The following is a 4,651-nucleotide window of genomic DNA, read 5'->3' on the forward strand; positions in this document are numbered from 1 at the left end:
TCGTTTTGAAGACAATAAACATGTTTGCTATGATATTTGAGTTACCTGTGTTTTTCAATCCATGCCAGGTATTTCCTTAATAATAGATTATATTTATAATGTAATGCTAATCTATATAGACTATCATTGTGCAGAACAGTATACAATAGTATATTTTCTGTCTGATTTTTTTATCTGAAGCCAAATTAGATCACAGAAAATTATTTAAAATACTCGATTTGCTTTATAAAGTAAGTTTTTAAGCACAAACATGGTTTTAATCTCATAAATTGTCGTGTATTGATGGTGTGCTAAGCTAACATGCTAGCTAGCCCTAGGTGCACCTGCCACCTAGAAGTTATATTTTTATTATTTTTTGAATGCTTACTGAAATGTTTCTTTATTCAAGAAATGCATTTAAAACAGTTTAGAATGTAAGGGTGAACTTTGAGAAAAGAAATTAGTGACTGAAAACATATGAATAGCATGTGAATAGCCAGTCATTAGTAACTATAATGCAGACAAAAGAAATGCATATTTACAGCCATAACCAGGCTGGAGAGGTGTGAATGTGTGCAGGGGGAGACTGAGACTGAATGGGGCTCGTTTGCACCACAAAACAATAAAGACAATATACTACATAGATGGTAAGAAGATGGCAATAAACATCAGTAGCATTTTAGCATCAAATCAAAATAAAGTCACATGACATGGTCTTGAAAAACATTTCACTAAATACAGAGTTTTGGACTTATTATCTTAAGATTTTAAACATAAAATGTTTAGACATGTGGCATTAGCTGTAGTGCATTTCTAGATTGCTCCAGGGCCAACTTCAATTTTATTTTCATGAGGATGTTTCATAAAAAATAATTTCTAATAACTTTACAAAACTTTGAAGCTATTTATAACAATTTTTGTCATTATGACAATAATTAATTCTACATTACAATAAACTGCCAGGTGTCAGCTTTCAAATGAGATCATACTTGTGCTTTTAGTACAAAGGGTTCATGAACTGTATCTGTTTCAGTTTGGGTATGTCATTTCTGGGGATTTTTCAAAAGTGGGGTTGCAGCTTAACAGGTTAACCATCATAGAGTGAAAGTTTACAATTTGGACATGTTTTGTCTTGCCAATTTACATATTCAAACAATTTTAAACGCAGAAGAAGAGGTGAAGATCGGGACTCGCACCCGAAGCACGAGCATTCAGAGAGAGAGAGTGAGAAAGGCGGGTTTCAGATAGCGCTCAAACACCGAAATTGATTCCTCTTTTGCATTTCCTAAAGCTGATTTATCTAATGGCTTGGACCATTATTCATCAGCACAGCCTGTATATCATTATAAGACAAAGTGGACAGAGCATTAAACATAGGGCTGGGCGATAAAACGATAACGATATGTATCGCGATAGACACGTAATCAATATCAATAAAAAATGCGTTCGATAAAACGTTCGATAATTTTTTATTTATTTTTTTCCGTCTGAAGAAACCAGCAAAGCAAGTTTGATTGCATGAACAAAGGCACTCACTCTAGTAACTAGATAAAACAGGAAAAGTCAGCTCGCCTGACTTAAAGTCTGACCGTGGTCAGACCAATGTCATCTGCAGATTATGCAAGACCGTCGTCAGTTTCTCTGTTACTCGCGTGCTGATGCTGTTCTAGCGTGTGCGTTTCTCAGCGCACACATGTGAAGCTCACATGCACTAAAAGCCTGTCTTACCAGCGCCTGAATACTAAGTTATCTTTCGAGTCTTATTTTGCTAATACTGTTATATACACACAAGGTTTACATAAACTAGTCGGATATGTCTAAAGTGAAAGCAAACTTGAGAAAATTGAGAGAAAATCTGCTTGTCAAATGCGTGTATAATAGACGCGTTGCGCGCAGCTCTTAAAGAGACAGTAGTAATAGTAAACACGCTGCCGCTTGTCCTTAAAGGGATAGTTCACCCAAAAATAAAAATGTTCTCATTATTTACGCACTCTAATGTTGTTCCAAACCTGTATTAATTGCCTTCTAATATTTTCTAATATTAATATTTTGAAGAATGTGGCTATCCAAACAGTAGCTGGTCCCCATTGACTTCCATAGGAGAAAAAATATACTATGGAAGTCACTGGGGTATATCAACTGTTGGTCATTCTTCCAAATAACTTTTATTTTCAACAGAAGAAAGAAACTTATTCGAGTTTAAAACAACGTGAGAGAGTAAATTATGAAAATTATAATTTTTAGGAGAACTATCCCTTTAATGTTAATAAAACAACAAAATGTAAAGAGAAAATCACTCACTGCTCTTGATTAATAACTTTATTAATAGCTTTAATAAGTATCAATGTATAATTTATAGAAAATTAGAAAGAAATAGATTTATAGAATTTATAGAAAGAAATCGTAATATTATATTTTTGCCATATCGCCCACCCCTTTATAAAGCATTTCTTACGTATTCTTTAATTTTGCACCGTAATGTTAAGAGATAATTGTTAAGTGTTCATTGTGATTTTAGACTTTTGAGTTTTCCATGGTCGTGTTGACATTTCTGCCTTTATAACTGATGGGATTATAATCAGAGGTAGGTTAAGTTTAAAATAATAAATCTTTAAATGTAATATATTTGTCTCCTGGACTGGTCCTTATTTTAAATATGTTATAAAAAAATTCAATAATTATCGATATCGACCGATATGAAACACTTATATCGTGATACAGTTTTCAGCCATATCGCCCAGCCCTAATTAAACATCAAACAAAAACGGATTGTGAAAGTTAACAAACCAGGCACTATGAAAAACAGATTATTCTGATTTGACACAGACTGTGTTTTTGCAAACAGCTGTTAAACATGAAGAATGCCTATTTTCCACTTTCCCGACTGAAGGACTCGGGATGACAGATAAAGACTTTGCTGTGAACAGTGTATCTAGCAGGTCAAGATGACACAGGTTTCAGTCTTCTAGTGTCCGACTGTTGAAGATATATGCATTTCAGGAGTAGCATTTCAGTAACAAACCCATTTTCTCAGAACTGCAGAGACTTAAGCCACTTTCAAGAAACGACTGAAACGCTTCTTTTTAACCCTTAAACAGGCAAGAGTAGAAAATGATAAGCAAAAAATGATTTCATGTAATTTTTTATATCATCTGGACTTAAGTAAAACATATCCAAAAGAATTTTTGAAATATTTGATATATTTTGGATTTTATGAGTTGTGACTCCCAGGTCACGTTGCCTGCTTAGGGTATAAAAAAAGGACCAAATCTATAACTGTAACTGCCATTGCATGTTTAAAACAATTATATCCTATACTTCTCCTGATCTAATGTTGACAAATTATATATCACTCGAAAGCTTACGAACTCAAGATTCAGCCTGTGAAAACTGTTTTGAAATCTGACCCTGCGTTACCATAAAAATGGTACTTTAACCCCTTAACTGTCACCCCCTTTTTGAGAATGGACATTAAAATGCACTATTCAAACTTAAATGGTTGTAATTTAAGAATGCTTTTGGGTGTAGACCTAAGTTTGGTCTTGTTTTAAAGAAAACACTCTGCAGATTATTGCTGAAGTGAAAGCACTTAAAAAAAATGAAAGTATGAAAAAGTTATGGAAGTTTAAATTTACAGTAAATCAAATATACTGTACTTAATATTCTTTTATATGAAATATCTATTTTACAAAATATTTTTTACTCTAAAATTAATATAAAATCAAAGCCATATATCTAACCATGTTTTGTTCCAAATTTGAAATCACAAAATTTTAAGTTCCTATGAGATTCTGTTTAGGCGTAATACCAGAAATAGCCACCGGGTGACATACATTCCATTGAATTTAATTGTATGCATTCTGCTGTAACAAATTAATACATTTCTGTCCAAATATCACTTCTGTCACAAAATATCAAACCTTGAGACTCAGACCTTTCTGACAATATTTTGTCAAGATTAGAAAAGGTTTTGATCATAAATTATGAAACATGATTACGCCCAAAAGGGGTGGAGCCAGAGAAAATAATTTAGACTACCGTTTCTATGGTAACGCATCGTCCAATTTCAAAGCGGTTTTCACAGGATGAATTCTGAGTTTGTAAGCTTTCAAATGATACCTAATTTATCATAACTACTAAAATATGTGATGTAATAAAAAAGTGATAAAAAGATATTATATTTTAGAGGATAATATATATATTATACTTTTTAGAGGATAATATTATTTTATCATTTTTTATTGACAAATACTAGATTATATGTTTTATTATGAACTTTTAGCATGAAAACCAAAGTTTCAATTATTAAAAGTGTGTGCATCGACTTTTTGTGACAAACGCCAGAACTCCTGTTATGATGTAGATTTTTTGAGGTGCACTCTTGTCATAAATCCATCTATTACTGTTCCTACATAATTCGTAACAAAAAACAGAGCTAGAATATCTATTTAGGAGTCATAGACCTTTCCAACGATATATAGTTTGTCATGATTAGATTAGGATTTAATTGTAATATAGTTAATTAAAAACTCAAAATACACAGATAGTCAAAATTAGAGTTAATCCCTTTTTTATACCCTAATCAGGCAACGTGACTCAGGAGTCACATATATTTCAAAACGTGCTAAATAACAACATGAACAACATATTAATTAATTTTCTTCTTCAGCAC

The sequence above is a fragment of the Squalius cephalus genome (genome assembly GCF_949319135.1).
Source record: "Squalius cephalus genome assembly, chromosome: 1".
Lineage (NCBI taxonomy): Eukaryota > Metazoa > Chordata > Actinopteri > Cypriniformes > Leuciscidae > Squalius > Squalius cephalus.